This window comes from Xiphophorus hellerii, chromosome 11 (genome assembly GCF_003331165.1).
Source record: "Xiphophorus hellerii strain 12219 chromosome 11, Xiphophorus_hellerii-4.1, whole genome shotgun sequence".
Classification (NCBI taxonomy): Eukaryota; Metazoa; Chordata; class Actinopteri; order Cyprinodontiformes; family Poeciliidae; genus Xiphophorus; species Xiphophorus hellerii.
This window is the reverse complement of record NC_045682.1, coordinates 16,558,434-16,583,924: the sequence shown is the minus strand read 5'-3', so window position 1 is coordinate 16,583,924 and position 25,491 is coordinate 16,558,434. Positions and strand designations below refer to the sequence as shown.

At 38.8% G+C, this 25,491-nt stretch overlaps 1 protein-coding gene and 1 long non-coding RNA gene across 3 annotated transcripts in view; one reads left to right on the top strand and one right to left on the bottom strand.

Moving 5' to 3' along the window:
• Window positions 1-21,346, bottom strand: part of nlgn2b (neuroligin 2b) — an 83,889-nt gene extending 62,543 nt beyond the window's left edge. The window contains exon 1 of one of the 2 annotated variants that reach the window (XM_032576391.1): window positions 21,116-21,346. The gene's annotated coding sequence lies outside the window, so the exon portion shown is untranslated. The remainder of the gene's footprint in view (window positions 1-21,115) is intronic. The other variant, XM_032576389.1, reaches the window with a different exon arrangement.
• A 739-nt stretch (window positions 21,347-22,085) lies between these two features.
• On the top strand, window positions 22,086-25,150 carry LOC116728347 (uncharacterized). Its single transcript, XR_004340982.1, has 2 exons — window positions 22,086-22,191; window positions 24,591-25,150. It is a non-coding gene; the product is annotated as an uncharacterized LOC116728347 (long non-coding RNA).
• Window positions 25,151-25,491: the final 341 nt, after the last annotated feature.

Below are 25,491 nucleotides of genomic sequence, written 5' to 3'. Positions count from 1 at the left end.
CCCGGGGTGTGGGTGAGAGATGTAAAAAATGTCTCGAACACATTGGTCCATTTTAAAATACAGTCCTAATAGGCCGTCTGAGGCAGTTCTTGTCAGCTACCATCACGGCTGATTCATCTGCTTTGAGACCAGCGCTAAGTCTTATTAAAATAATTCTCTGCAGCCAACACGTAATTTTAGTTCACAGAATCTGAATGTGCTCTGAGGAATAACAACAATAACTGCCAAACTGATTTTGAATCAGACGGGTAATTAAATAAAACAACTTGGCCAGAACAATGGGCTTGATTGTGTGATTTATCTCATAAATAAAGACTGAAGTGCTGAAGATTTTTTTTTTTTTCCCGACATTTAATTGCTCGTCCCTGGCTATGACTGAAAAAGTTCGAAATGTATTTAATAGAAGTGTTGTTTTTTTTATCGAGCCATGAACCTACACCTACAGATTTCCTCTGATTTTTCTGCTTTATGTTTCACATCATCAAAAAAATAAAAAAAATCTGAGTAAAAACAAAATGTAGTTTTTAAATAATGATTTAATTTAGTAAGAGAAAATTATTATTACCTCTGGAATATAATCCAAACCAATCTGACCATTTGCCACCTAAAACTAATGCCCAATTGTTCCACCATTTATGACAACTGTGTTTGCCATAAATGGAAGGGACAGTTTTATATCACATTGTATTCATATTGCTCACTGCTTTAACATTTTGACCTTTTGAAGGTCAGGCCACCGCATCTCCATTGTCTTTAAATCCAGACTTTTACTGGGCCACTCTAAAACCTGTAGCTCTCGTTTTAGCCATTTAGACACGATCTTGTAGAGGTGTTTTGGATTATTATCCTGCTGCATAACCCAAGTGAGTTTAAATGTAAGGTCTTATACTGGTAGACGGATGTCCTACTTCAAGACAGAACGCTTTTCCAAACGACTTTGGGGTCATTGAGATGTTTTTTCGGGGGGGAACTGAGCTGGGCTTTTGTGCACTTTTTGTGTCAGCAGTGGTTTTGGTGTTGAAACACTCTTCTATGGTCCATTTCTGCCCAGTCTCTTTCGTGTGGTTGAATAATGAATGCTGAGCTTTGAAAGCAAATGAGGCCCGCAGCGCTTCGCAACCCATTCCAAACTGAAAGATGACATAATAATTTTTCTAATCTGTTCTTCAATTTTCTTAAAATCAAGACCTGATGGGTTGCTTTCGGAGACCTTTTAGCCTACTTTGCATCACCAGGCAGGAATTCCTTAAAATACTTTCTGATTGTAGATGACAGAAACAAATGAGGCCCGGATGTGCCTGGTGTAACTGAGCTCAAAAACAAAAGAAATGTAAGGGGTGGAATACTTTTTGCCAGTTTTTGATCTCAAGCAAAACTCCTGAAGTTTCCGCTTGAACGCGTACTCCTGCTTTTCACTGGAAAAGTTTGAAAATTTTTTAATTGAAAATATTCTTTTTTTTATATTCTGGCTGGTTTTCATGATACAGACATTTCCTCACCATGCAGAAAATTGATATATTGCTCATACATACTTAAGGCCAGAGGCTAATGATTTTGACATTTAAAACACATTATTCTCCCCCTGGGATTATTATTATAGATCTTCATGGACTCTGAATATTTTCTTGACAAGGTACTTTTAAAAGAGGCTACTCCATAATTTCTTCCACATATTAAACTAGTATTTATCACTGCTAATGTTCTTTCTAGCTGACGAGGTACTGTACCTGCACAGCTATAAAACTCGAAGCTCTCCAGTTCTTAAGAGTTGCTCAGTCAGTCGGACTGAATACGCCACTGTTTTCACCTTCATCACGCCGCAGCCGGAGGACCCTAACAATATTCAGGAGGAAGCGTCTCTTAGAAGTTATTAGACTTGCAATTAACGCAACGAATGACCGTGCACACCTCGTTCGAAGGGGATAAAATCCGTCTGGACAGATTGTGACCACGCAGCAGAGGCTGAGCTCAATTTAAATATCAGGTCAAAACCAATTAAATGTCCTTATTTCATCCCCTCCCCACTCACTACAAAAGAGCATAGGCACCCGAGATACCAGGAGTGAGGAAAGGCAAAAAACAAAAAAAAAGTTCCCCATTGATAAAGCAGAGGTTAATTAAGGGGATCTTAATGAAGCATCAGTGAAGGTTATTAAAACGGCGGCAGGGATCATAAAGCAGGAGGCAATAGTAGCAGATAGGAGATGTTAAAAGAAAATACCCTCAGTCACAGTATTTCCAGTAAATCAATGTTGCTACCGGTTGGAGCTGCTCTGTATATATACAGTACAGACCAAAAGTTTGGACACACCATTCTAATTCAATGGGTTTTCTTTATTTTCATGACTATTTATAAGGTAAGAAATCCCACTTATTAACCTGACAGGGCACACCTATAAAGTGAAAACCATTTCAGCTGACTACCTCTTGAAGCTCAACAAGAAAATGCAGAGTGTGTGCAAAGCAGTAATCACAGCAAAAGGTTGCTACTTTGAAGAAACTAGAATATAAGGGGTATTTTCAGTTGTTTTACACTTTTTTGTTTAGTGCATATTTCCACATGTGTTATTCATAGTTTTGATGCCTTCAGTGAGAATCTACAATGTCAATAGTCACGAAAATAAAGGAAACTCATTGAATTAAAAGGTGTGTCCAAACTTTTGGTCTGTACTGTATATATAAAAAACATGTATTCATGTAGCACTTGTGGATAATGGGGAATTCCCCTTTATCTGGACCCTCTCCACACCAACACAGAAACAGATGAAGTTATCTTGACAGCTGCTGCCTTAGACCCTTAAAAAATTAGCTATGGCTGAATGTCTCTGCCTTTGGGCGCTGCTATTTATCTGCTGTGGTTTTTTTTTTTTTTTCATCTTCTTCTTCTTTTTTTTTCACCCTGTTTGGTAATTATACACAAAAAGGATGTGTCATAACGACACCAGATAGAGTGCACAGTCTGGTGACAGACTAATTAGCAGTGATCTAGGTGAAATGCTAGCTGTTCTAGCGTGTTTAGAGGTGTCTGCGGGTGAAGTACACAGTTTGAGGGAGCAGTCTGACAGCACGATTTGCCTCGTGCCGAAGGCTAATTTTGGAAGGAGATAGCCCACAAAGTTAAAATCAAGAGGGCACCGCGGCCTCGTTAAAGTCTTCGTTCTGCCTAAACAAATAAATCGAGCAAAAACAAGAGGAAAACACGGTTCTGAAAATTGAAGTCCTTGCACCTACTGTCGCCTAGTTTCCTCCGTGGGAGTAATGCTAACGACAGCCCTCTTTACTGTAGCATCTCTCAAAGTAGCCCCCTCCCCCCATATGATGGAGGAGTCCCAGCAACATGCTGTCAATGCACGTCTCATGTTGGCTATGTGGGTGGGTTATGAACATTTTTGTCTGACTGATTCACTACCGTCTGTGACAACCACATCCAGCTGACAAGCAAATGCCTCTCGCTTCATTTCAATAATGTCTGCATAGTAATACGCCATCAAAGCGGAATGGATAGACAGTTATTTAGGTCACCAATATTATGTGAAAGTAATAGCTTGAGAAAGCCCTTCAAAAAATTTTTTATTTTGATTTGTAAATGCGCAGCGTGCTGTCGGCTTGCCAGTGCGACTGCTAGCCAGCGGTTTTGTTAAACGTTTAAAGCAGGTGTCTCGTTTAAAGCACTCATTTGAGTCACGTTTACAAATCTTTGGCATGTGGAACTGAAATTTCAAGCTTCCGTCACAGGTTCTACCACAGTGACACTTGTTGGCCCAACAGTGGAGATACAGCGAGTCTGTACTGATGTTTCTCCAGCCTTCTTGTGTGTTTATGAGGTCAGCTGGCGTCAAGCTAAAGGCTTCTCATCTCAGACAGTAAAAAACATTTCAATAATACAGAGCATAATATTAATAATTCAATAATTATTGCGTTACCTCGCAATAATCTACTGATCAGTTATGCGGCATAATTGAATACTGTAATACTGCCTTAATACAAGGTTATGTAAGGTTTTTCCATGTATGCTAATATCTCCTTGTGAAATATCTGACATTTTATATCTTTTTCTTTAGTATAGAAATGCACCACAAACCTATGATATAAACAGAAACTTTCCATAAGTAGGAAAGAAATAAAAATACATCCAAACTATTTGGACTATTTCTGAGTTATTATTGCGGATACGTCATGTGACAGTTTTGATTGTGTCTGTTGTGTTTGTAGTCTGAATGGTTTAAAGGGCTGCTTTCAGTGCACATATTCTTTTCTCCAACATATGCAGTGTGATGGCCCCTCAGCTCCTAATTTAAATAAATATCAAAGGTCCGCAGTAGGAAGTCCAGAGATTGGTAATTGATCACAAACTTAGGATATTTAGAACCATCAAAAAATATTAGTACTACTAGGAAAAACTTACACTCTTCAATAAATACTTGCCACAGCATTTTTTCGTTTTTGTTCCCCTCCGGGTGAAGTCGTGTACTACACTGTAGTTTTACACCGCCTGCAGACGTGGCTCTTCTCCAACTCCATTTCCTTTCAGTGTACAGAATACGAGCTGCATTCATGTTCCCTGTTTGCGTTCCCCAAAGCAAGGTTACAGATTAACATCAAAATCATGTTTTTTATGCTGGTTATCATTTCATCATCAATGACCACATCCCAAATCGTATAAATGATTTAATACCACGCACTCCCCAAATCTAATGCAAACTCTCGTCTTTTTTCAGACCATTTCAGAAGCGACAGCACCAAATAAGACTTATATCGCTTAGTAAAAAGGATTATAAGCCCCTAAGAGGCAGTAATATTGATTTATGAAACAGTCAGTAATGAGACTTTTTAAAATGCGATATTTTCAGCCACAGAACTTTAGGGACTGTAAAAAGTCAACTTAATATTTTGTCTGCCTTAATTAGGCTATCATTTTAGGACTTTGACCTAAGACTTATAATAGAAATTTAAATGAACTTCTTAAGTTTTAAAGGAGGATGGTGGAGTGAGTTGTGGCAAAAACCTTCATCCAAAGACTGAATATCCAAAAGAAATTGCAGTTTTTTCTTGTGACAAACTATTATATGTTACAAAAACCTTCATTTTAATCAAGAGTACCAATACTGAAAAAAAACCTCATTTGATGTGTTAACTGAACTTAAAGCAGTTTCTGTTGTCACAGTAACAAGCATGTTCTTAAAAGATTTATATCACGTTATAAATAACACATCTTAGCTACCGTCTGATAAAATTGCACTCCAATAATAAAATGTACTTTTACATCTAAGCTAAATAACTATAGCTCTGAGAAACAAACACAAAAACTTTTAGAGAAGTTTCTTTTAACACATGTGGAGTGTAATACGTGAAATAGGATTCAGATGAGATGCCCTAATGAAATGATATATGCGCATTTTGAAATGTAGTATATTCGTTAAGTAGAAAAATTAAATTGAAAACATGATGCCTGTACTGTTAACAAGAACTATATCGGCGTACAAAGCCTCAAGATCCATCATAACGGTGATATTCGGAAGTTCATGGAGAGTGGTGGGAACATTGTAGTAAAAGCTATAGGGGAATTGGGTCATGAACCTGTGTTGTTAACGCAATTTTCAGCAATAGCATTATAAATAAATACCATCCTGATATCATGCAGCCCTACATAAAACAAAAAAGAAATGGGGGACAGAGGTCTCGCTGCAGGCAGCCAAGGCTGCACTGTCATGAACAAGCGTTACAAAGCCCTGTTCCTGTCGTTATAGTTGTCAGTGGATAGACAATACAGACGTCCTCTGCTTGATATAACCCCATTAGTTTGGTTTCTTGCAAAATGTGCCAGAAAATACACGCAGGAGGTCGAGGAGATGAAGGATCCAGAGGTTTGACAGACAGGAATGTGGCATTGTGAAGTACTACATCAACCAGACGTAACAAGTTTTTTAGAGAGAATTACTCAACTTTCAGGTGTAAGTTGGGACGGAAAAGCGTGATTAGCCTTTTCTAAACCCAACAAACCAAAAAAAACTTCAGTTTAAAGTATAGCCTTCATTGTTCAGTTGCAATTTTAAATATGCTAAAATCATAATAAGATTATTGTTAAATATCTTATCGGAATAATTTAGTTAAGTCAATGATCCAGGCCTCAGCAGCAATCATAGTTACACATGTGGCCCTTTGGAAAATTAACCGAGCACCCCTGCTGAAGAGAGTAGGGAAAATATATATTTATTTATATATGTGATGATGGTAAGCAATGTTTTACTTTTAATTGAATTAACTGCAGCTCATTTCGACACATATATACATGTGTAGATGAATTTTTAGACACCAGAGTACTAAGCAATTTAGTTTCTGGTAGTATACAGCCTAAGACTTAGCAAACAGTTCTTTCAGGAGTAAAACCCTCCCTCTTAATCCTACTAATTTTGCCCAATCTGTCTCAAATATGACATATGTTAGACAGAGAACCACTTACTTTGGGCAAAAATTACTAAACATTTAAAAAGGTCTGTGCTCAGTCACAACAGAAATGCTAGACTGCTACGTAACAGCCCCACATCTGCTTCCCAGACATAATATGCAGAATGAATTATTTTATTTAAAAAATCTTAAGCAAGACAAAGTTATGACAATGTGAGGCACACCAACAGCAGGTAAACAGTTGCATATGTGCAGCGTGAGACAGAAAACATTTAAAGGCAAAAGTAAATTAGGTAAAGTGTTTAGGGGCATTCATTTACAAAAGCAGAAAGCTACCACAACTCAGAGACTTCCTGCAAAACTCCTTCAATAGCAAGCATCAAATAATCATCAAATCTCTGGACTTCCTGTCAAAAAAACAACTGAAATAACCTCACTAAAAACACAGTTTGCTCCCAAGTCATTTACTTGCAGACGAAATAAGTATGTTTCTCTTTTGTTTCATATGTGATGCCCATCCAGTTAATCAACACATGCAGAACTGTACCACAAGCTGCAGCAAGTAAATTAAACCCATTAATCGCAATTAAAAAAAGCAGATGTAACCAAATTAAAAGCAAATCTATTTTCCTTGCGTATTTTAGGGGCTAAATTACATATCAGCTCCTAAACGATTATCAAAATAATTCTTCTATCTAAATAAGCACAAACATGAGTAACACAAAACTGCTTCATTTTTATCAGTCAATAGTGTATCATGCTGCAAGAACCGGCTATTTCTGCTGATACTTAGCTACCATTAAGTGAGCGAGCTATTGGTCAAATTAGCACTAGCATGATAGCTGCTAACTCATAAAGGTGTAGTAGCCTAGTGTATAAATATCAATGCCAGTACGCATGTTTAACACGCTTCTCCGCCTCAACCGGAGACAGGAAGAGATAAATAATTACATAATTCAAATCTAAGGTTGAAAATTGTGGGTTAAATCTCATACTTAGGGTTGGAAAACATTAGCAACAGAGATGTACCGACTCATTTATGTTAAGGTGGAACCTTCTTAGTAACGGAACAGGCTCTCTGACTCTTGTCCTGTAGCTGGATCATTGCATCTGGTTGGGTGAGAGGGTGCAGAGCGACACGCAAACACACACACACACGCAAAAACACACATCATCAGACTGCTAAAAACTCACCGAATTTCGGAGCTTCCGTGTTTTTTGTGAGCTTACCCAATTAACAGAACACAGAGCAGTACTTCCCATTACATTCACAGTGGCCTGTCAAATGATTAAACTGGCATTAAATTGAGAAACGGGGCTGTTTTTGTCTTTTTTTTTTTTTTTTTTAATAGCCTATCTTCAATTTGTTTGAAATCACAATGATTAGGGTTTGTTAAACTGGATCGAAAGCAAAAATTAGCCAGCAACCCAAACAAGCTTTTATATATTAGAGAGGAAACATCTTTGCAAATACATTGACTATTAAAGACATAACCTTTGCTTCTACTACCTCATTAAAACTCAAACATTGTCTCAAAAAGAAATAAGAAGATAACATGCCTATTGATGGTGCTTAAATCGCATTGTTTAAAAAATACATGAGAACACTAGCGTCTAACAAAAAGCAGACCATTACAGCATCTTTTTTTGGGAAGCACCACACAAGCCAAAATAATTTAGATCAAATATTTTACTTACATAAGTGTATTGGGTCAAGTTTTAGAGGAAATACAATGAACTTGATTTTTTTTTTTTTTTTATCTTCCCAGATAGTGATGGTTGCTTTTGACCACATGGTCTCCCACTGCCTCCCATTTTGTGACAGAATATGTTCTTTCTTTATAGGATCCATTTGGCGTGCAAGATTTTGTTGGTTAGGCTTGTGTTCTTCGCTACTGATGAAACGGGGCTCTCCAGCCACTGTGGTAATGCACTGTGGTCCAGTTATGTTCTGAGCATCCAAACAAATTAATAATTCACAAGTGTTCAAGAAGACTGGAATAACCCACGTACAGTTGGTAGTCTGTCTTGGGAGCACATAACCATTTTCTGATGGAAATAAAAAGTAGAAGTAGTGCTTTACATGTATGAATGCAGTTACCCTTGCAATATTGGCAGGGGAACCTAAGAATAACTAAACAAGCTGTTTGTGTGTTTGTTTTTCGAACATTGCTTATTCATAAAGGGAGACCCACTTCCAAAACCAGTCTCGTAAACAAGAAGAAAAAAAAAATACAATGCATCTGTTTATATACAAGAGTTGGGATATTATCTGTACTAATCTAACTAAAAGTTGTTGCATTTTGTAGACTGCATGAGCAAAAACACATGGAACTGAATTGTGGCTAAAATTGTTCTTCATATGTTGATTGACTTTAACACAATAGAGAAAAAAAATGGGGTTAAATGTGGATGAACCAATCAGAGATTCTGTGGCCAATTGCAACTGCGCAAAGCTCTGGCCTCCCAGTTCCAATTTCAGCTAGTTTTTTAATGAACTATGAATACCCTTTTCATCTTTTGTATGATTAAAACTTTTAACTACATTAACAATGAAATGTCTACAATTGAAAAATATGGATTTCTCAAAAGCCACCAGAAGTGACAAGAGCTATTTCCCCATGAATTACTATCCTTTTTCCACTAACAAGCCACCTCTAGGATGCCTCTTACCATTCAGAAATCAGAAATGAATACAACAATATCCCACACAGCTGTTAGATTTCCAAAATAAAGCCGGAAATGTTGGATGACTGGATGTTTTCGGCTCTTTCGGTGTCGGCTCCATCCAGAGGATCTGCATTGGAAGTCGCTCCGGTCCCTTCTCTCCACGACAATAATGGTAGACGAACTCATATTTAGATCGTACAGCTGGCTGGTCACACAGACTATACATCATCACTGCATCACTCTTTTGACATGCAAAGCTGGTTTGGCTCTGTACAAGTCAGCCGATGTGGGTCGGTGACTAACTTGCATGCCGAGTAAGGAGAGTAAAAGACACAACTGACCTCCAAGTATGTCCTTTCACAAGATGCATGAAGTGTTTGTTAAAATCTACAAATACAAGACTCCTTTACAAGAAAGATTGTAGTTTACTAACTTCATTCTTCTCTTATTTTGAACATCTAATATTTCAGAAGAAGAAATTTCGATGAATTATTTAGTAACAGAAGCAATCTTTCTGGATAAAACCCCATCTACCAGCATTGTAGATGGTGGACCGTTTGGACGACCTGAACTAGCAGAACAGCTGACCATATTCACAAGTTAATAATTGTCCATGACAGCCCCTCAGTTTATCTGTAAATAATCATCACTCACGGTGTGCTGACATGGTCTCTTTGGATTAAAAAATTGATTTTATCCCCTATCAATGCTTTCTATCAACGTCACTATAAATAGTCATCTATGAGAGAGAAGGGGAGAACTGTCGATGTTGCACAGCTCTGCAGTTAAATAAAATGTTATTGTTATTTTGAGAAACAAAAAGATTACATTTTTGAGATCTTAGGTTCATTAAGGATTAGGATTAGCCAGTTTAATACAGTTAACATTACACTGTGTATTCTTTTTATATTCGTCAGACCCTTATTTTAACTGTGGCATGTCCAAAAGGGTCTGACAACATTTCCAAATCCAGTGTCTTCAATGACAGATAGAATTGGATTCAACAAAGGGATAAAACTGAGCAACTTTGCTAAACTGTTAGCTTCTTGTTAACTCCCTATTGTAGCATTCTCAATAAACAGCCTCTGTAGAAAACAGTTTGCATTCTACAAGCTCCTTACAGCTTTTGTGTTTCAACTGGCTTCATTTGAAACACTAAAACAGCTAAAACTTTAGGCTGTAAAGTTAGCTGTGTTGTTAGCACTTGATTTGACAGATCAGAGCCACTGAAGCAAACATTCTCCAGCGGTATAACAGAATGCTGCAGCAAAAGTCCCGGTCTAAGATCAATGCTGTAATTATTAAGATTCAGGACCGCCTAATTAGCAAACAAATGTGCTTACTTTATAAACGTCGTTTGTGGTTTTAGACTTCCTAAGGCAACTGGAAAGAAAATGACGAATGTGTTAACAGAGCGGGCTCAACGGACCCCTGCTGTTTTAATCAAAAATGCCAGACAATAAGCTGCCTTTTAAAATAATGCAAAATCATGATCTGATTTAATGGCGCACACGGTGCAAGTAGGTCTTTACACAGCAGCGGGAGGTTACCTCAGCGAGGAGTTACAAATATGCAATCTGTCATAATCAGCTCTTCATCTAACGGCTAACTGGCTCTCCGTGTTCTCTGCTAAAATTAAAAGTGATGTGATGGAAAGTAAAACAAAAAAAAACAATATGACAGTTTATTATTTTCAAAAATGCTGTTTTTAAAAATACCTGCCATCCCTGCTAAGTTAACATTAATGCTTTGCACTTAGCACAGCTCCGTCTCCATGTTTAAATGCAGCATCAGAAGTCCTTCCCACAGGACTATGAAGCACATAGTAACAGGAGCTGATTCAGGATTTAGCAGAGTTTTACAGTGACGATGCTTCTGCCCGCATCAACAGCTCACGGTCGTATGCTTTTACATTTATAATTCATAAACTCGAGCAGCCTATAGGATCGGCTTTACTGCTGGAGACAAAATACATACAGCACTGCGGATGAAGAGCTGTTCGACTCTGACGAAAACCAGTCAATACACACAGCAAGTCAACATTATAGCTGTGGCCCACAGCAATAAAGAAAGCCCTTTTTATCTCAGACAGTATAGCTGAAGTCAGAGCCCAGCTGGAGTGAGGAAGGAGCTGACACTTTTATGTGGGAATACGAACCTTGACAACATCCTAAGAAGGGATGATGTTGAAAATACAGGAGAGCATGTATACTATTTTTTTGGCACAGACATTTATAATATTGGGCAGCCATTTTCACTTCAAGAAGACTTTGCTAAACCTAACACAGCATGCGCGCCCTCTTTGTATTGTAAGAGTTCACCAGGATGGATATTAGTCCTGCTTCGTTCGCTCACAGTTGGATTGTTGTTGTTTTTTTTTTCTCCTGATGTACATCTTAATGTCATTCTTCATTATTTATATGCTTTCTTTTTTCATCACAATCCAATAATATTAATAATAATAATAAAAAAACAGAATAATGAAACTGTATATTTTCTCTGTGTGTTTTTCACACACTGTCTTGGTGAGATTAATCTCTGTGCCTTAAATTATAAAATGCTTCAAAACTGGATCAAAATCTATCAATTTCCAGCCAAACGAAATTGAGGGTCACACAGCCTTCACATGACATCTTTATATAGATTGTTTCTCTAAGCACCCCGTAACTCTTATTGACTTGTAGTGTCCCTCATCCGGACATCACGGTTTCCACGTGGCTGCCAATATATATAAGATATTTGCGCTGTCACTGTGATGAAGTGTAGGGGAGATATTAGATGCACTCCATCCTGTTGTTGTTCTGGTCAATCAATTCTAATCTGCTTTTAAAATAGCTGTTTCAAAATTTGACACTTTGGCGACGCTCAGCTTGTTAACGCACAGTATTTATAACTGTTACATAGGCTTACATTGCTCTGTTTTCAACAGCAGATGTAAGTACAAAACAGCAGACAGAAATACAAAAAAAAGTAATACCAGGTGGAACTACAGGGCTACCAGGAGGGAAGTATATTAATGTTAATCCCATTTAATGCCATCTTTGTCTTATATCTAAATAAAGAAACTAACAGTGGTACGTTTTTTTTCCCAACAAGTCACTTAACGTGAATTTCCCTCTGGGATTAATAAATTATATTCATTCATTCATTCATTCATTCAATATTTCATTTTCATAATATGTGAAAAGTTTTAAATACCTAACCATACCAAAATCAACAATATTGGAAAAATTACACACACAAAAAAAAAATGAGTTGAAGGAAGACAGACTAACCACAAAAATGAGGTAAAAGCTACAAGGAAGCAAATTTTCTCAATGACATTTAAAAATGGCTCAAGAGACCATGTGGAGGTTACATGTGACTGAAAAACATGAGTGCAATAAAAGATATTTTAGGAAATGCGCAAATTTAAGAGGTCATGACCAGGTTCTTGATAAATTAGATGAGTGACTCTTTGGCTGGATCATTAAATGACACTTTAGGTCATGAACAAAGAGGTTGGAGGACGCCAAGCAATGCGGGTTGCGACTAATAAGAGGTTTTGGCTCTTTGGTTGGACTCCACTTTACTAAGAACGGAGGAATTTGGCATTAAACTCAAACTTCTTAATATTTTTGTCTTTCCACTTTTTCATTCTAATTTGGACAAGTGTATTAGTTGCATTTTTTTCCCTAAGTGATCCCCAAATTAATTAGCTTTAAAAACAGGAACTACCGAAGCATCAAGTCTTTGCGTCTATAGCAAAGAATCACCTAAAAGCAAGGAATCACTTTTGCCAGGGACTTGGGGTGAGATCAAGTAAACTAACATCCAATGTAAAAGTTGGGAGCAGGTCATTTGAGGGGCTTAAACCTCCCTGAAATAAAATAAATAAATAAATAAATAAAATAAAATTTAAAAACTCAAAGGTTTCTCCCCAAACCACTAAATCCAACATGGCGTCTGATTTACAGATCATATGGTTCTGGACAGCAACTATTTGAAGAAATGCTGCTACGGTGTTTGAATGCATCAAAACTGTGATAAATACATAATTGATTCTTGCTTTAAGAACAACAGTTATTTTTGTGACAGAGCAAAATATCAAGAAAAGCTTACAGAAATTCTGACTTGCAACTGAAACAACTTGATAAGGTAAAAGGAAGGCAGTATTAATATCATTCACTCTTACTCTAAGCCTGTGTGATGTAAACTTCTCCATCTGTACTGTTAGCATGCATCTGTATACCCACCTCTTAACTATAATTCTCACTCTAGGGTTCTTCTTTTGGCTGTTTTTTTTTTTCTTTTTCTTCTCTAAGACAATCAAAAAACCTTCTTCCATCACAGCTCTGTGATGCTGCAGAAAAAAGTCGTCATACTTCTGAGTGAAACACTGGACTAAAGCAAACCTAAAAATATTATCGAATGTGGGCATTCAGGTTAAGATAGATCCAAACAACTTCAACAACTTGACCAAGAGTCAGCTGCTTTCAGATGTTAAGAGAACATCATAAAACAGCAGGACTGCGCCTTTAGGTGCATGGCCAAAGTTTAACCACAACAAGGTCTAGATAAATCTAGGAAGGTCTGCAATACAACAGCAATAACAGAACAAATGCAGATTTGTTTTCCTGCATATCGTCCACACAGCTACATTTAAAAGAATTAGAATATTGTGAAAAAGTAAAAACAAAAATGTCACTTTCAGCAAGTGAAACTCATATATTCCATGAATTTATTATCCATAGAGTAAATCTTTCAAGCCTCAATTTCTTGTAATTTTCATGACTATGGCCAACAGATGACTGATTAAAATGAAAAATGCAGTGTCTCAAAAAATTTGAAGATTATATAAGGTCAGGGGGAAATGAACGTTTCTGAGAATCATATTCATTTTTATGCATTCAAAACTTGGTTGGGTGCGCTTTTAGATAAATTACTGGCATGGCAGGGAGGTGATCAGCTTGTGGTTTTGCTAAGCTGTAGTAAAAGCTCAAATTGCTTTGATAGCTTCAGATCATCTTGCATTGTTGGGTCTGGTATCTCTCATCTTCCTCTTGACAATTCAAGTAAGTTTGATGTGCAGTCAAGCACAGTAATGCCATATTCACTGAATCAGCTTTTGGCAACTTTGGCAGTGCAGGCAGGTGCAAAGTCCTTTTGCCTTCCACTCAACGTTCCATTAAAGTGTTACCCTGTGAACAACCAGCTTCTTCAGCGATGACCTTTGCGGCCTACCCTTCTGTGGAGGGTGTCAATAACTGTCTTCCGGACATCTGCAGACTCAGCAGTTTTCCCCATGATTGTGAAGTCTATTGGCGGAGATTGGAAGAACACTTTAAAGTGGACGTATCATGCATTTAAATCCTATCTTTTCACATGTAAATCATTCAACTAGCATCTATATAAAATAGAACTGCAATGCTTTGGTCTGAATTCAACTAAATTCAACTAAAAGCTAGCACACAACGCTAACAGAAGCAGAAGGCTCAGTGCCATCAAACCAATGGTCGGGACGTCATTATCAACACACAAAATTCATGCCTAAAATAAGCTTTGAGGTCATTTGAGCATTACTAGCTTCTCACTGCTTTGCTGTGTCTCTCGTTTCCGTAGAGTGAAGGAGCTGACCCTCAATTGGACGAAGCATTTCGGAAAATTCCTCCTGAGACTGGTGGAGGTTGCTGAAGCACTCATCCATAAGTGCACCGCGTCAACTGGCTTTCCCCTCTGATCTGGTTACATTCCCAAGGAAAACAAAATTTAACCAGACACTTCAAAGGAGCTCTGATGACGTAAGGAATCGTGTGGGTTAGGACACCCACGAACCAAACATTTTGACCTGTCTACTTGCAACTTCGGCATATCTGAACTTGGACTTCAACACTGCAGCGAGGAAAAAACAAATTTGGATTCACAAAACTGATTAGTCGGAAGTCCAAGAGCTTGTTTAGCAGTTCCACAGCAAATGTGGTGACATAATAGACAAGAAAACATAGCAGGGAATAGAGAAAAATGAACAGACTAAAAAATATGACCCCAAAAGTACTAACTGTATACAAAAAATGTTTTACGGGCTAAAAAAATATGATTTTCCATGATAAAAGCCCAGGGGAAATCCGTTGCAGGTGTTTTGAGTTTTTCCGCTGTCTATTGTGCCACCACGAGTTTCCAAGATGTGTAACTCTATTTGTAATGAAAAATATTGAACTTTTTCTTAATACTCTGATTTTTTAAAGGTGTACCTGTGCAACATAGCAAGCGATGCAGTAACTAGGCTAAGATGACCTAGATTCCTTCTAAACCTTTGTGTGCCAAGGACACGTCAACCAACAACAGACTTTAAAAAGAAAAAAAAAAACCTTCCATTTTGAAGGGGATTTCTAAAACTCTCTCCTTTTCTAAGCAAAAGCACAGTTTGCATAGAGATGAGAGGTGTAAAAGCAGCAGAACGTCCCACACCTTTCACAAGAGGACCAGCTGCCTTGGAAGTGTAGTTCAATGACACACCACCACAGCTTGTAAGGAATAAATATTTTTTCCAAGAACCCATGCCAGGTCTGAACACCGGCTCCAGCTCCTGTATAACTGGCCGAAAATATCCCCAGAATAAAATGGCACGGCACGCTTAATGGATCATGCTTAAAGAACTGAAGAAGAGAACTCTGTCTTGGTGCCACGTTTAATGAGCTTTCGCTTGCGGTGCTAACAAAAGGCACATTAAATTTAGTGATACTTTAATGGGGTTGGGTGTGAGTCTTCCCAGTATGAAGAGGACAGGATGGCACTTATCCTGGTTTCTCTTATGGACGACTGTAAATGTGACGCTGCACGAAGGAGGTTACACGAGGCGGTTACCATGGCGTCTGAATGGGCGTTTCTGTGGTTCTACTTTGCTCAAGGATAATGGGTCAGGTCAAGCTATTCTCCTGCGCCTCTCCTCCATGGCGACGTGACTGAGAGCTGGGTCACTTTAACTTGCCTTTTGACATCTTCATGTTGAAATTAAAATCTCAGAGCCCTTGCTGGCACGACTACTACATCCCAGTATGAAGTAAATAAATCATTTAAAGATGTGGAAGCTCTGTGTGGAAACCAGGCCAGTCATGTAAGAGAATGTATAAATATAAATGGCTACCTAAAAACATTCAGATGCATTGTTTTGGGTAAAAAAAAAAAAAACCAGTTAAAGTTTAATCCAAATATTCAACCTCCAAATCAAAAATTATTCAGATGATCTGTTGACAGCTCAAGACATGCACAACAGCCTTCTTCTATTCACGAGTGGTTTCTCGTGGGTTTTCAGAGGCATGGGATTGACACGTATACATGTGAGTTCGAAATCTGTCAAGCAGCCTTGTTGAAGTGAAGGACCCAAACACAGAGTAGCAGAGCAGGAGCCTGGCAAATTAAATAACCACAGAAACTTTAATAACTAAAGACACCGCAGGGCAGGGAACCCAGAAAACAAACATAAATCCCCCCCCAAAAAAAAACAAAAACAAAAAAAACAGAAGAGGAACAGAGGCAAAAGGCAAACACAGACGTCCAGAAACAAAAAGATAGAAAACAAAGAATCCCGCACACAGCTGGCGATAGGCAACAGAACAGTGCTAAGGTGTGAGGTTTTACAAGAAGCACATAAACTGGCACTTAAAAGGGAAGTAACTGGGTTTCAGAGCATGGAAATAGGATACAACTACCGCAGAGGAGTGGTAAATTGCAAACACCACCAACAACACTAAGACAAACGTAAGTGAACTTATATATATATATATATATGAAAAAAAAAAAAAACATGACACCAGAGGCTGGACAATGCAAACATAAAAACCACGGAAGCAACTCCTGACACAATCATGCTGACGGTCCTTCTGGGACCGGCTCACATTTCACTGTATTGTGACATAAAATACAAACAGAAAGGATGAGGGAAACCCAAACACACCCGGTACTTGTGCGGCATCATGGGAAGCCTAAATCAAACCAGCCGAGAAATAATGAAAAAAAGAATAGTGAACCTCGACAAGTACTGTTCATCCGGGGGAGCAATTACTTAGATGTTTGAAGGCCACGTTCATCACTTCGAATGTTTACACCAGCCATCATACTCTTCTGGAAGGAGATTACTTTGGTGTTGAAAAAAAACATTTTTATAAAAGTTACATACTGCAGCTTTAAGGACAACAAAATCAAAGTTTTGGCCATTACAAAGCCTCAAATTTCAGCCCCAAAGAAAATTTGTGGGATGAGCTGAAAAGTTGAATGTGAACAAGAACCCCTACAAACTGGACTCAGTTACAGCAGTTCTGTCAGGAGGAATGGGCCAAAATTCTCACAAACTACTTTGAGAAGGTTATAGAAAAATACCCAAAACATCCTGAGAATCAAGTTACGAAAATACTGTCGAAGAAACAATCCTACCCTGAGCAGCATAGGTGCAGAATCTGGTGCTGTTAGTTATCCAAACATTTTATGACTTTCGAACACACTCGCTCAAATGTGATGTTTTCTTTCAGTTTGTTTTGTGTCCAACAGATACATTTTCAGTCAATCAGTCAAATTTACAACCACGTGTTACGTGAACTTTTAGGATTTACAACTCATGGCTGTGGTGCTTTACTGCTGGCAGCCTCTCAATTACAGTGTGCAGGTCTACAGGCTCAGGAAGCTAACCTGACATCTGTTATACATCTTACCTACCTATTTATCTCGATATTCCTCTCTTTAGCTAAGCATAAAATACTGTATATGTGGGAAAAATATTTCTTTTCAACTAAACTTAGAAATAGCACAGTGCAATTTATATTTATAAAAAATCAACAGAATTCCTGTCTACAAATTAAAGGTATTACGAAGGAACTGACTATTAAAAGAAAAGAAACTACACAAACAGCCCAACAAATAAGCATCAACTCCCTTTTGCATTTGCGAGCAAACTACCCTTTTGAACACTTCACCTTACTCACAGCCATATCAGCCAAACATACCTCATTAAGTTGACACATTTTGTTCTGGGTTGTAAGTCTCCCCCTAATGTTGTCATCCAATCCATTAAACAGTCATTCTTTCTTTTTCTCTCCATCTATCTTCACTTAACCTCCGTATGCTCTCTGGAAACCGGCTGACACTGTGCGTGCCACAATAGTGGCTCTGCCGGGTTTTTGCTGTGGTCTGAGAACGATGCTGATCGCCGTGTTCTCTTCTGGGTGAGTGGAAAATGGCTAAGAACAGGGTTTTATGTTCTAACACTGGACTTGCACATGTTCCCTGAGGCACAGTGGATGACACCGGTTTCCGAATATTGCTGTTTTTCACAGATATATGCATCCCCTTTGCACAAGTTTCCGTGCCCCTTGGAGTTGTTTGCATTTTGAGACATTAAAACCAAAAACCTACAGAGTATTTTGTTGAGATTGTATGTAATGAACCAAAAAAGAAGAAACAATACATGGTTTTGAAATTGTTTCATAATTCTAAACCTGCTAAAGTGTGGCCTGTAGTTGTATTCTGTCCTTCAAAGTTATTGATTTTTTTTATGTCTCTACCATCTCTGAACACCTAGAGACTTACATTTTTCTATTCTTTGCATAATAACTCAAAAAAAAAGCTCCATCAGATTGGATGGAGAGAATCTCAGATGTTGATATTTTTCTTTTGCTACCAGTTCCTTCTTTAGAAGGAGGTAAAAACTTGTAAAAAAAAAAAAAAAGATTAGGTACCTCTTACACTTGAATAACGCTCTGATCTGACTTTCTGCTCAGCTCTCACAGTCCTCTGCAGTCAACAGGTTTTCTTCCAAGAAGACTCCTCTATGTTTTTATCTTCCCATAAACATGAGCATCCCAAAAGCTACAATACAACAACCCAAATGAATCTATGTAGAGATGTTGTGTTCAGGGTCATGATCAACATTAGTTTGGGAGTTAACATTAAAAAAATACTTACAGTTTCTTGACCTCACCGGAGCACCTTCTTCTACGATGTCCTGTCTGCTATTCTGCTTATTGCAAACTTTTAATGGTTTTATTCTTTCCACATTCTTTCCTGTTTTGGGTGATTTATTGAACAGTACTTCCCTCAATCATCCACAGCTCTAGAAATGGCTTTATAGCCCTAATTAAAACATCCCTACGACCTAATCCCTGATCTGCTGAGCTCCTTGGTTTTCATGATCCTGTTTGTTCACTAATGTTCTCCTGCAAACCTCCACGCCTTGATTTATAATTATATTAAATTACACACAAAAAGTATCCTTTTTATCAATTAGGTGACAATTAGATGCAGTAGTTTGCACTGGCTTTCATTTGGGAGCATCGTGGCGAATGGACGCTTGTACTGAACCAGGTTCTGCTGTTGGTTTCTTTTAAAGGTGAATTTTCCTCTCCACTATCGCTACATGCATGCGTTGTATGAAGGATTGCTATATAAAGTCAACTACACAATGCAAGCCATTGTCTACTGTCGCTAAATGCTAATGCTAAAGAAAAGAATGATGCAAATCAAGGGATACTTAGAATGTATGCGTGAATTGAAATAGTTTTTTTTTTGGTAAAGTGCCTCGAGACATTTGCTATGAACTGGTAACATATAAATAAACTGAATTGAATTGAGTAGAGGGGGCTGAATCCCAGCACATGCCACCCTTGTTCCATTTCCATAAAAGAACATCTAAAAGATATTTATGATTTTTTCTGAAAATATGTGTCAGTCTGTCACAACAAAATACCAATGAAAGTACATTAATGGCAATTGTTTGGACCCCAATTAAGAACTAAAACTCTACTTCATCTTTCTTTCTAACATATAAAAACCAATCCTCGCTTTGCAACTGAGTAAGAGGCCAAACGCCATCCACCAGCCTGACATGATGACGGCCTACGGAGAGCAATCACAGCTCTTTCAACACTTCACCGAGAGCGCCAGGAGAAATCCTCCACAAAGTCTATAAAGGTACTTTATTATAGCTTTTTTTGTTTGATGGATTTTAAATGTCACTTCCATGTAAAGCTAAAGGCACCACGTTTTTTTCGGAAAAGGAAACGCAATCATTCTGGAATGTATTGTTTGTTTGTCTGTTTGTATTCCAGACCCCTCAGTCTTATTCAGCTTCTGCCCAGTCCTACAAAAAAAAGAGAAAAAAAAATCCACTTTCTACTGCTACTTTTTAGTGAAGCTATGAAAAATAATCATGATAACGATAATAATATACATATATATATATATACATATATATTTTAAAAGTGCCCTTCCACCAAATCTAAGACACCATTTCTCATCCGTGACCTGTCAGAACAGAGGTCCTGTTGTCTGCCATTAACCGAGCGCTGCCCAACCACAGCTGAATATTAATGGGAGTGTGTGCATTTAATTCACAAACCCCGATCTGCATCTTCTAGTCTTAGGGGAGGCGGAGGAGAAGGAAGGGGACGCTTCTGTGGGTTTCAGAGGTGTATCTTCTGAATCAACAAACAAACACACACACACACGCACACACACACACACCCCTGCTAAAGATTAGTTATGTTGCAGCTCAGGAGCATTGCGAGTCTAATTAAGCTGTCATCATTCGGCGCAATAAAAATCCCTATCAGAATGATCTATACCCTCACATCTGAGGGAAATGAGGGTCCTGCTGAGAAGAGCAACCGGTCTGACTGATGATGAGCTGATTCCAATTAAATCACTCTGATGTCTTCTTGTTGGTGGCCGCACGCTGCTTATACAAAGTAAGCTGATCATGTTGGGATGTGACAACTTATCAACAGGCAAGGCCAATCCAAGGCGCCCCTCCACCACCACCACCCCAACCACCCCTTTACACTCCTGTAAGGAAGGAAATGTGTGCTGTAGCAACCACTTCCACTGAAACCTCATCATCTCAGTGCGTCAAGATGAGTAAGGTGCGCAATGTGCAAAGTCACCAATATTGCGCACATATTAGAACGATGACAGACAGAAGGGGAAGAAGAAGGAGGAAGAGGAGGAGGAAGATCTAGGAAGGGGAGGGCGAGGGGAGAGGGTTTAGGATGCGCTGGTCAACATATGGGTTTACCTTAAAGAGGCGATGCGAGCGCCGGGGATTTAGGATGATGTCGATGACGCTGGCCCGTCCATCCACAGCACGATTCTTCTGTCCTCTGCTCTTTATTATTTTGTTGCTTTAGCTAGGCCATTTCCTCCTCAGATCGCCGTTATTTCTCAAGAGAGCAGCTGGCTTATACACCTTCTCCCGTCTTTCTCCGGCTTTTCCCAAAAAAGAGAGAAAACACACCTCATTCTGCACCCCCTCCGTCCTCCTCCTCCACCACCACCACCGCCTCCTCCTCTTGCTCCTGCTCCTGTCGGTCCTCTCAGACTATACACACACCTCGGTCTGTTTCCCCCCCCCCCGACCTCCCTATTTAACCACCGATATTTGACTTTTCTGAGGCTAAAAAGAAATGCTGCAGAGAACCCAATTTCAACGGGGATCTCTTGAGGGGTAGAGAGAGAGAGAGAGAGAGAGAGAGAGAGAAAAAAAAAGAGACTCGCAGGGAAACAGATGCGTAACGCAATAGCGTCAAGACCCTGAGCTTTGCTTCAAAAGTGAACGCACTGATGTGTCCTCTTTTCCCCCATATGTCCACGCTGATGATAATCCAAGGTGGGATGCGCGCACTCGCTGCGGCCCTTGGAGAGAGACAGAAAGAGAAAGAAAAATAAAAGAAACACCGGAGGGTTTTGTCCTGAAATATGAAAGAGCGCTCCAAAAGGTGTTCGATCTTCTTCTTCTTTTACGAGCTTGCGTGATGCTCTCTCTCGGCTGGAACAACAAACAGAGCGGGCATCCTCCGCTTGGACCTCATGGTGTGTGTGTGAGAGAGAAAACGCGAGAGAGAGAGAGAGAGAGAGAGAGAGAGAGAGAGAGAGAGAGAGGAGGCGCGATCAAACGTTTCGGGGGGAATCGGGCAGGAAAGTGATGTGAAGTCCGTCGATGCCCGCACCGGCGCAGATCTCCACGGCTCGTCGTTCTGAAGAGCCCACCTCTCCCCCTTCCGTCAGTGCGGTCTCATCGACTCCCTTCGCTTATAGGACACACGCGTGTAATATCTCAGCCTCACGGCTTACTGTGGGCTTCGTGACGACGAGGTGCGACGCATAACGCGATAGACGCTGCTGCTTTTACCTTATATATATATATATATATATATATATATATATATATATATATATATATATATATATATCATTATTCTTATTTATATTTGGTTGCTTTGGGTCGTCATGTGTCAACCTGCTCACTATTATTATTATTATTATTATTATTATTATTATTATTATTATCGACCTCAAACTGCACAATATTTGTATTGTTATTATTATAAATTATTAAAGCATGTCTCTGCTGCATCAGCTGTAGCTATATTCATAATTATAAACATTTCCTGAGATAAATCTAATGCTCACTTTCAACTATTTGGCCGCTTGAGGGCAGCAAAATCAAGCCGACGGCCGAGCCATCAGTCATCTTATCAATTGATTCTTTGATGACCCCCGAGGCCGATAATTGCTCTCGATTACATTCCGTTTGTGCTCCGCGGGCTCCTGCGGGAAATCTCGGTGCTTTTAGGGCTGCCAAACGCTGCTGCTCTTTTTATCAGTAGATTTGAAGAAAGCGGCTATGTTGGCTAACCTTTTGTCCTGTTACAGCCACAACTTTCAGTGTGTTTTATTTTGGAATATACAGATGAGACAGCTCAAGGTGGTGTATAATTTACAACGTTTTAAACCATCTTTTTATGCTAGAAATCAGGAAAAATCAGGTATCCATTTGTATCCAGATACTCTGAACTCTGAACCGGTACTTCAGAACCACCTTTCACAACAGATACAGCTGCAAGTCTTTTTTGGGGTGGGGGGGGGGTAGAGGTCTCTGTTTGCTTTGAGTAGCCACACACTGAAATTTTAACCTATTTATTTATTTACTTCTTTTTACAAAAGAGGTCAGACTCAGTCAGGCTTAATGGAAAGCATGTGAACATTCATGGGCCATAGCTTCTCAATTGGACTTTGTTCTGGACTTTGACTGGGCTATTTTATCATCCGGTTAAGCTTTTGATCTCTGCCTGTATGTCGTTTAATCTGAATGTGGACAGAGCTCTGGCTGTATGCTCTCGGTTGCTGTGAAACTCCAGCAACTGTTTTCTTCGAGGATTGCCCTGTTTGTAGCTCCGTCAACTGTCTTCAGTATTCTTGAACCTTCTAAAGAGAAAACGATTCCCTGTTGCATAATACTTCCAAAAAATGTTTTTTTCTTAGCGGTGGTGTGTTCAGGGTGTTGCACCGTTGGGTTTTAGCAACACTTTGTGTTCTGCACGTAAAGTTCAGCTTAGGCTTCATCTGACTTGACTAGATGTCTGCAGTGTTACCTACATGTATCAATGGCATGTTTTTTTTTATTATTGTCAACAGATTCTACCTCTTCAGGCGTGAATCTCTGCTGCTCATCCAGAGTAACCAGCTTCTGTTCTCTATGTCTGGCCTGACAATTTGTCATGTCTCTGCAGATTTGCAGATTTTTTTTTTGTTGTCCATTTTCTAATATTGTCTTCCACTTTGACCCTGGTTTACGCTTCTTCAAAACGCTACCACTGACTTTTCTGGTGTGGCACTTAACTCTGTTCAATATTCTTCTAAGACAAATCTCTGGCAAAACACTTGTGTTTATATGCAGATACAAGTACATGCAGGTGGATTTCAAGCAATACATTTTCAGATTTTCATTTGTATAAAAAATAAATAAATAAATAAAAATGAAAATTTTGGATCATTTTCCCTTCATCTTATTATTTGCATCTAAAATCAAATAAAATACATAGAGGTTAATATGACAAAACATGAGAAGGTTCAAAGTGCATGAATATTCTTGCTATGCCTGTTTGCACACCTGCTGGATGGTGTATATATTTCTTTTTTGTAGAAGTAGTATTTTTCTTTTGTTTTGAATGTACACACCTACTTCTGAGCTCTTTTAGCCACTAGAAAATGAACGGGGCAGATAGATAAAAAAAAAAAAAAAAATCTCCGTTCCAAGGATGACTGACTCATTAGAGACGTACAATATAGATAATAAACTTTAATAAAGTCTGTGCAGCCAAATTAGCGATCTAATGATGCTGGCCACTGGAGTCTCTGTATTCCTCTGGTTTTAGCAGGAAGGAGAACTGGACAAAAAAACAACAGCAAAAAAAAAAACAGAGAGCACTCAAGAGGGAAATCAGATTTCCCATTTGATCTGAGAGCAGTGCTGGTTAAATCAATAAAAAAAATATATATATGACCGAGGAGAAAAAAACTGACGGCTTTCTACCATGATTGATGGATGGATGGATGGATGGATGGATGGATGGATGGATGGATGGATGGATGGATAAATTTAGAAATAATTCTTTTTATTAAACCGCAGAAATATAAAATTATGAAATTGATATATTATGCAGTTTTTTTTAATTTTTTTTTTATTGGTGCTCTGTCTGTGTCCGCTGCAGGTACAGCACAGCAGAGATGAGCAAGGGAAAGAAACGACAGCATTCAGTCACTTCCAACTTGTCTCTCCAACCATCTGAAATTAAACACAGGTTTTCTTCTGTTTTTTGTGACCTTAAGCTCAAGCGTGTACTTTGAGCTTAAGGTCACAAACATTCTCTTTTGGGACTTGTTCTTCTAGAGAGAAGAATTCATGGCTTCATCAATAATAGCAAGTCCTCCAGATTCTAGGAACTCATCCGTGGAAGCCATTTTTACTCAGTCTCTTTCTCATACTGAATGCTGAACACTGACCTTTTAAGTCAGGACATGATGTGTTGCTTTTTGAGACCTCTTCTTGTTATCAAACAGGTCATATTAATGTGATTTAAGAATAATACCAGTCTTGCAATAAGCAGTCATGGGTTTGGGAATTGAAATTGAATTCAGCTTATTCAGCCATGAGGATAGGAATAGTTAATTTAATGATTTATTGGACAATTATGTCTTCGAATGCGACCAGGTTGGTTTGGGTAACCAGTTTTCTTTTACAAATTACAGTAAATGCTTCTTTGCAAACTGCCTTTTGTGTTTACTTAAGTTATTTTTATGTTTCATCTGACGCTTGTAGGTGGGACAAATAAGCAAAAGCAGAAGAAGAATCTCATAAATCATAGCCCTGATGTTTTATCAAAGTGGGAATTTCGTCACTGCGACAGACTGGCGACATGTCCAGGATGAACCCCGCCTCTCGCCCGGAACGTTATAGCTGGAGATAGACACCAGAACCCCTCCTGACCCCACCAGGGACAAGGGTGTGAGAAAATGGATGGATAGATGGAATTTCGTCACCTGACGTGAGACTCCGTCAGGATTTTTATAAAGATGCAAATCGGTAATGTCCATTGAAAGCGGCGCAAGTGT